The following is an 8,588-nucleotide window of genomic DNA, read 5'->3' as shown; positions in this document are numbered from 1 at the left end:
GGAGCCCGGGCGGCACTGACCCTCGCTCAGCCACCCACCCCGCTGCCAAATGAGAGGTGGGGGCTGGAGCCCGGGTGGCACTGACCCTCGCTCAGCCACCCACCCCGCTGCCAAACGAGAGGTGGGGGCTGGAGCCCGGGCGGCACTGACCCTCGCTCAGCCACCCACCCCGCTGCCAAACGAGAGGTGGGGGCTGGACCCACGCGCCCAGGGGTGAAGGGCACGCGTCCAAAGAAGCACTGAAGGGCTGTCGGGTCAGGCCCTTACCCAGGGATCAAACTTGAGGTCCAAGCTGCTCTGAGCAAAGCTCAGACACAAAAGCCAAGGGCTCGGGGACACGAGGGACTTCTCATCGCATCTCAAGCTGATCGCGGCAGGGCTGCTGGCTGGAGCAGGGCATGGTGCTGAGCTGGGCTCTTTCCCCGGGCACAGGCACACATAGCAGCCAGCTGCACACACCCACTGCACGTGGGCAGGAGTTGCACCACAGCAGAAGGTTGGTCCCATGTTGAGTATTAATGCTGGAGGCTCTCTGGAGCACGGCACAGCTGGGGGCAAGCCTGGGGGGCTCTCAGGAGGGCAGCGGGACCTTGGAGGAAGGGGCATGACAGAGGCTGGGGAAAAGGGAAGCTCTGGAGCTGAATTTTGATTAGGAACTTCATTTCTAAGATGGCCTGAGGATTCCAAGATGAGAAGTGAGGGTAGCCAGAGAGGTGCCTGCAGACAGAATCGTTACACAGCTGGAGCAGGAGAACCAAAGCCATCCCCAAAGAGTCATCTGCAGAGGGTGTGGAATCCAGAATGGATGGCAGTAAGGAGCTGCCTACTCCAGCCTGGCTCATTTTACACCTCTCAAGCCACCATTCAGCATAACCTCAGAGGAGCTCATTACACAGCACAAGGCCTTGCCCATGGGGGACTTCCCAGAACCAGCTGGCTGCTCTTCTCCTGCCCAACCTGCTCCCCTCCTGCAATGCCTGCTTCACCTCTCAGAGCTGGCAGTGCCCAGGGAGGTGCCTGCAGCAGCTGGAACTGCACTGGGCTCCACACATGGCCCTGGAGGGAGGTGGTTGAACTCACACCTGCCTCACCAGTACATCTCCCCCTTTACCTACACCCCCTCCATTCCAGGGTGCTCTGTCACACCCTGATTTTGCCTCCTCTGCCCTGGGCCGTGCCCTTTGCACTGCACTGCCAGAGCCTCCCAGCACCATGGGCAGCCCAGAGGCTGCTGCCTGTGCCCATGCCTGGGGACAGCCCCCCCAGGCATGCAGCTGGGGTGGTAGCACCCAGCCCCTGGCTGCCAGCCCTGCTCCTGGCTCTTTCCTGTTGTAGCCAGTTCCTGGGTGCCTGCAGCACTCTGAGTAGCTGCTGAGGATGAGCAGAGCCCACTCCAGGCTGGCTGCCTGGGGGTTGGTGGACAAGAGTGGCTTAAAGCCTCTGTATGTGTGTGAGGAGGCCTCTCTGTGCCTTGAGACAGGACAGTGAGGATCCAGGCAGGTTCTGTAATGTGCAATAAAACATTTTAACTGAATTATTTAAATGGATGGTAAACTTTAAGAAATAAAGATATATTTTTGACTAACTGCTTGGCTCCTTTTCCTGTTTTTAATCCACAATATGGTCATCATTTTCCATGCTGGCAAGTGGGACCTGCCTGTGCCTGCCCCAGGCTCCTCCACAGAACAGGCCAGGGGCAGCTGGGGGTGCAAACAGGTTAAATGCTCCCAGTGCAGAGAAAATGCCTTTCAGGAAGCAGCATTAACCAACAAAGGGACCAAAAATGCTGGGTCTTGGGGTGTCTTCCATTCCTGGTCAGCCCTTTGGAGACTGCAAGGGAGAGAACTTGGTTTGCTCTGCCTCTGGAGCCCCATCTGCAATGCACCAAGATGAGGTGCTCAGAGCAAAGCCCTGCCTGTTCCCATCACCTCTCTAAACACAGCACCAAATAATGACCACCCTGCTTCCACTGGACTTGCCCCACCTGCACCAGTGGCAGAACAGCCTTGGAGACCCAGAGCAGCCCACCAGAGCCACCTCCCCTCTGCATTACAGGGGTGAACTGTCCTGACCACAGCAGTGGGGGAAATGACAGTGACCTTCAGAGCTAGACCAGGCCTTACAGCCAGCTCCTTCCTCACCAGCATGCTGCCAGGGCTCTGCAGTCCATCCCCTGGGAGGTGGCTCCTGCTGGGCACCTTTTGCAATGAACATTTGGGACGAAGGTGTTCTGCAGGTGCTTTTGCATCTGCTGCTCAGGGCAGGGTCAGCACCTTTTCTCCTGGTATGAATAATGCTCGGGAGGCAGAAAGCCACCCACAGAAAGAGATTACTTCATATTTCATTACTTCATGCATTAGATACTGAACCCTGCTACACTCCTGAGTCATCTCCAGCACAGGCAACTACCCAGCATGGTATGAGAAGCAGGTCTGACACACACTAAGCATCATAAACGCAAAGCATTTGAGAAACTCAGCTTGGGGTTTACAGGAACAGGCAGTAAAACCAGTGGGGCAGTGGTAGGCATCTTCTCTTCCACTGCTGCAGCAGCTGCTCCAAGCGCTGGGTGGGAGCCATGGGCTCTTCCCATGGGGAACTTCCCACAGGAGAACTTCCTGGGAGATTGCTGGGGAGCCCAGCCAGCCCCAGGCACAGGACCCCCAGCTCATCTCCCAGCCTTGGGACATTTCTGCCTCTTTACCAGACCTGGCCATGGTCATGGTCCAGCTGCAACAGCAGGACTTGCTGCTTAAGAACTATTGAGAATCCAAGCTGCTGTGCAAAGGCTTTTCCTGGCTAGAAAACAAGACTCACCCCAACTTTTATGCTCTCCTGACTGGCACAAAGAGTCAGCACAAGAGTGAGTCAAAGACAAGAACAGCCAAACACAGGAGGGAGGGATGAATGCATGCATGCATGGATTCATGGATGGAGGAATGGATGCAGGGATTCATGGATGGATGGATGGATAGCTGGATGCATGGATGGATGGATGGGTGAGTGGGTGGGTGGGTGGTTTTCCTGTCAGACAGAATCCCATTTTATAATCCAGAGAAAAATGTGAGCACCCAACCTCTCAGTCAGCCAGGATGAAAAACTTGCCCAGAAGTGACAATGAAAAATAACTCCCAGACTCCCTGGGAAACTCACCTAAGACAGCCCAGCCCCACCCCGACCCCAGCTGGACAAGGCACAGCAGCCCCCAGCCCTGTGGGGTGCAGTAACCCAGGATGTCAGCCCAGAGGGGTGACTCCCTCCCCACCCCCGCCCTGAGAAGAAGGATGGTGCCCAAAGCTGCTCCCAGCACAAAGTGGGTTAAAGGCTGCCCGGGCCCTTTACAGCCGATGGCATTGCAGGGGTCCAAAAACTGGTTTGGGAGTTAAATGCCTCATTAATGTAAATGGGGCTGGGCTGGGGAAAGGCATCTCCAGCACATGTCTATGGAAAAGCCTTTCAGGATCAGAGCCCCTTGTGCCCTGCAAGGAGGCTCAGCCGTGGGGGAGGACAGGGCTGAGGGTCGTTCCTGTTTCACTTCACCCTTTCAGTTCCAGGCCAGGGCGAGCTGGCCCAGCAGCTCAGTGAGGAAGGTTTCTCCTGCTGACACCCAGGAAGGGGCTGGCAGGGCAGTGGCAGCTTTGCAGCTGTCTTCTCCAGCCAGAGATCAAAAAATGCCCACAAGAGCTCACCCATACCTCTTGCCTGGCTGAAGCTATGAGGTCTGGAACATTGGCGCCACCTCACCATCAGCTGCAGCTACCACCAGATCCCAGTAGCCCACCGATGACTAAAGCCACAGGCAGAGCTCTGGACCTCCCTTTGCTCCGAGCTGCAGAGCCCCAGCACAGGGCTGCTGCCAGGACTCAGACCATGGCAGGCCGTGTGGCACAGAAGGTGCCAGGAGGCTGGGACATTGTGCCAGCTCACTGCCTTGGCTTCAAGGTCCCACTGCCTGTCTTAGTGACACAACAGCGGTGGGCATCATGCAGCCAGGGTAGGCAGCTCCTCACAGCCATTCCCCACGAGTGGCAGTGGCTCTGAGCCATCCCCACCCGCCTGGCCTGTTCCCAGGGCTTTGTGGGAGCCTTTTCCCAGCTCCTGGAGCTGCCGACGGGAGCATCCCGAGCACCGGGCCGGGCCGAGCCGCGGCAGCACCGGAGCGGTTTCGGTGAGAGTGAGTCAGAGGTGAGCTGTGACAGGCTGCGACACGCCACGACACGGCCCCAGCACTAATCCCAGCGCTGCCATCTCCCTGCAAACAGGACGGACTGGGAGGTGCAGAGTCCTGGCCAAAGCCTCCTGCGGTGACTCCAGCGGGGCTGGTCCCTGCAGCAACCAGTCAGGCTGAGTCTGAACGATGCCCAGCGATGGGAAGAAGAGAAGAAAGCCAGGGCCAGGCTGAGCAGTGCCAGCCCAGAACCTTCCCTCTTGTGCATGAGGAGCCTGGAGCTGCTCCTCGCCGGGCTGCTGGGTGTAAGGATGCACCTGCCAGTCCCCGGCCACACGGACCCTTGTTCAAATGGAGCTGATCTGCAGCTCTCAGCAGGGCACACACAGGGTTCTCAGTGCTTTCTGAAGCAACAGTTTCAACTGTCCTACCACATCACCCCTGAATGACCCCTTTCTGTCAATGAGGGCATCCCAGTCCCTTGGGGTTTCATATGAAACCTTTTTCTCCATCTTTCCCCTTCTCCCCAGAGCAAAGGCTCCACTGAGCACATGAGGGGGCATTCTACACACCCCACACATCACACTCATTCCTCTCCAGAGCACTGGGGGCTCAGGAGGCACTGGCCCCAGAGAGTATGGGGTGGCAGAGAAGGGGGTGGTGGCAGTGCTGATGTTGGGAGCATTGTGGGGGTGGCTGTGGGCAGGGGCTCCACCAGCAATCCCTGTGGCACAGGGCAGAGTGGCACGAGCCCAGGCAGGATGCCACAGGCACAGGCATAATGCCATGGGCACAAGTGGGATGCCATGGGCACCGCAGGTTCCAGCAGCCCCAGCCGTGCTGCACCGGGGCTCTTCCCTTTGAGCCAGACGGAAACTGCGGCAGGCTCGGGGCGCTGACCCTGCAGCCCTGCTGCTCCCCGGGCCGGTCGCAGCACAGCCCGAGGTGTAATCAGGGAACTGCGCCTGTCCCCGGGGCCACAGACAGCATACTCCTGGTGTGGTGTCCTCCCGTGCATCATCAGCCCTGCTCGGGCACTTCCCTGCGACACTTCCGCACCACCTTGTCTCTCCCAGTCTTAGGCTCCTGCCTTGGTTTCCTCACAGAAGCAGCCGTGTGGAATCTGCATTCCTACTGGGATTTGAGCCTCTGGGCATGGAGATGGGCTGCCAGCCCTGTGCAGCTCTCCATGTGCTGCTCCGGATGGCATTTTCACCCTGGCAGCCTCCTCACCAGGCAGCATTCCCAAGAGCAGCAGAATGATGATCAGAGGGCTGGAGCACCCCTGCTGTGGGGACAGGCTGGGAAAGTTGTGGCTGTTCGGCCTGGAGGAGAGAAGGATCCAGGGAGACTTTAGAGCTGCATTTCAGCTGCATTGCAATGTCTGAAGAGGACTACAGGAAGGCTGGAGAGGGACTGTTTAGGATTGCCTGTGGTAATAGGACAAGAGGCAGTGGTTTGAAAGTGGAGCAGGGCAGATTAAGGTTGGACATCAGGAGGAAGTTCTGCACAATGAGGGTGGTGAGACACTGGAAACAGCTACCCAAGGATGTGGTTGAGTTCCCATCCCTGGAGACATTCAAGATCAGACTTGATGTGTCCCTGGGCAGCCTGCTCTAGTTGGAGGTGTCTCTGCTGAGTGCAGGGGGGTCAGACAAGATGACTTCTGAGGGTCCCTTCCAACCTGATGCAGTCTGTGACTCTGTGACCCACAGCACAGGAGGTGATCCTGGCCAGTGAAGCCTCTGTGGGACCAAGTGACATGCAGCAGTGTCACCCTGGGCAGCCCCTGCCCAGGAGAGCCAGCCCCCAGGGTTTGCAGCCGCATGCCCAGCCATACCGAGCACGCTGTGGGACCACTCCTGGCCCCTTCCACTCAGGTGCTTCACCCAGGTGTGGTTCTGGAGATGGAAGCCCTGTGTGTGTTCACCAGATCCTTTCAGCTTTGGTCCCGTGGAGATGACATCAGCAGCAAGTGTGGCTGCATGCAGGTGCTGGCCAGGGCCGTGGTGAATCACCCTGTTTTCACAACGCCTCTTGCAGCACCTTCCTTGCTGGGGTTTTAAGACCTTCTCACCCAAGTTTACACAATGAATCCTGACCGGGACAGGCTGTTCCCCGGCTGAGCAGGGCAGGCAGCCACCCCCTGCCTGCTCTTCTTGTAAACTCATTGGTCACCAAATAGTGCACATGTTCCTCAGAACATGGGAGAGGACCATAAAACGTGGGCCCGTAGAGATCTTTATGATGTTTCAGCCCCACCGGCGCCGTGCTGGCGTTCCCCAGCCTGTGCCACGGCAGCCTGGCACCCCCGGGGACCGTCCCCACCCGCAGCCACCGCATGGTTGGGTGCTGGAGTCATGGCAGGCAGGTTATGTTTTTCAGGAAACTTCTATGGCAGGAAGGCAAATGGGTGCAGCTAATTACCTGTCACACCAATTAGTTGATGGGGAAATGACAAACCACTGCTGGAGCACGCAGCCCGCCACAGTCCCGTGCCCAGAGCCGCTTGGTGCCACCCACCCCAGGAAGCATGGCCTTGGTGGGACAAGTCACAGTTCCATGGTCAGCACCAGGGATGCTCAGACTTGAAGAAGCTGCACCCAAGCTGGGTTTTGCCCTCTCCTTCCCATCCCACACCAGCAGCTCTCAGCATTGAACAGCTGGATGGTACCTAACCCCTGGCCATACAGCCCCAGCACCCACCAAGCCCCTCTCCTGCCTGCCTAGACCACAGCTACCAGACACCCACACCATGCCAGAAGGCAGCCTGGAGGGGGTGCATTTCCCTCCCTTCTGCTGCTGCTTGTAAAACCAAACCAGTCTGGGTTTTACAGCCTGATCTTTGTAACGCAAACACAGGTCAGGCAGAAGGGTTTCATCCGCAGCGGCTCCGGGCGTGGGTTGGCTGGCGAGGTGCTCACTGTCATCCAGCTGATTTCACTGGGGCACAACCAAATTATTCTCTTTAGGAACAGCATGTCTCTGAGAGCCACACTATAAACTGAGCAATTCATGTGCTGAACCATCCTGCTTGCACCCTGCATGGGAGGAGGGCTGCCCTGTGTGCCCGGGCAGAGCAGAGGAGAAACTGGGTCTGAAGAGATGGGGGTGGGCACTCTCGTCCCTCATGGCACAGCTGCTGTGAACCCTGAGATGGGAGCCAGCCTGCAGACGTGACCAAGTGCCCCCACCTCCTGCTAATGGTAGTCTAATTAGTGGATGTCAGCCGTGGGCAGGGCAGGAGGCCAAGCTATGCCACACTGGGGCTAGGGAACAGACTACCTGAGAAGGGACGTGGTTGGAGGCCAGGCAGGTGACACAGGGCAGCGATGCCATGGCCTTATTCCCACTTCTGGAGCCACGGGAACCTGTCCTCATGAAATCCCTCATGAAACCCTCATGAAAACCCTGAGCACAAGGAGTGCCCACAGGTGTGACTGTGGTCACCATGGCTGTGCCAGGTTGGACCCCACCAGGATGCCCCCCCCAAAACCACCACGTGGATGGGCAGAAGCAGTGCAGAGTGACACAGAACCAGATATGGACCAGTCAGGTGTTTCTTCTGCTGACCTGACCTTGGTCCTGCTAACAGGGCTGTAATTTTGGGGTGGTGTCCTCCTTGCAGAGCTGTCCTTGGGTTCCCACCCTGGGCTCTGGCACAGGCACCTCTGCTCCTTAGCTTCACACACACCCCCAAAAACCAGCCAAGAAACCCTGGCAGCTATCTTGGCAATCCACCATTCAACTATTCCCCCTTTACCAGCTGGACTTAGTCCTTGCTGGTATTTTCCAAACACTGAGATGAGATGGTTGGTGCCAGTCTGGGGGCTGCTGTGCCCAGTGCTCCCAGTTTCTCAGCTGTATTTAGCTGCTGTCAGCAGTGCACCAGGCCAGCCCAACACCCTGCTCCAGCACAATGCCTGGGGACAGGGAGCTTCCCATGGGGTTCCTCAGCTGTATTTTTAGCAGGAGGTGTTTGCTTATGGAATAAACTTTCTCGTGGAGCAAGTGGGAGAGACAACAGAAAGCCCAGCTCAAGGTCATCTGTCCCCACAGCTGATGTTTGGCAGATGCAGCCTGCTCTATTTTCAGCCCTGGAGCTGCTGGTGCTGGGACCAGACGTTCTCCAGGGTATTGAGTAGCGAGGGCAGGGCAATTACCCAGGCAGGGCAATTACCCTGGCAGGACAGGGGTGAGGAGCAGGGTAAGTCCTGGTGCTCCCCATCCAACCTGTTCATTCCAGCTTCACTTGGAAGGGCTGTTCAAACACCATCCTGTGTTCCACTGCAGGCAGAGTGGGAGGAGGCCCCCTCCTGCCATTGAAAATCCCTTTTGTTCCCAAACAACGGAACACAGGGACACTTGGGAAGGTCTGACCGAGTCCTGCCTGAGCAAGAACTTGCAGGTACCTCTCTGG

This window comes from Dryobates pubescens, chromosome 4 (genome assembly GCF_014839835.1).
Source record: "Dryobates pubescens isolate bDryPub1 chromosome 4, bDryPub1.pri, whole genome shotgun sequence".
Classification (NCBI taxonomy): Eukaryota; Metazoa; Chordata; class Aves; order Piciformes; family Picidae; genus Dryobates; species Dryobates pubescens.
The sequence above is the reverse complement of the archived record's forward strand: the minus strand, read 5'-3'. Positions refer to the sequence as shown.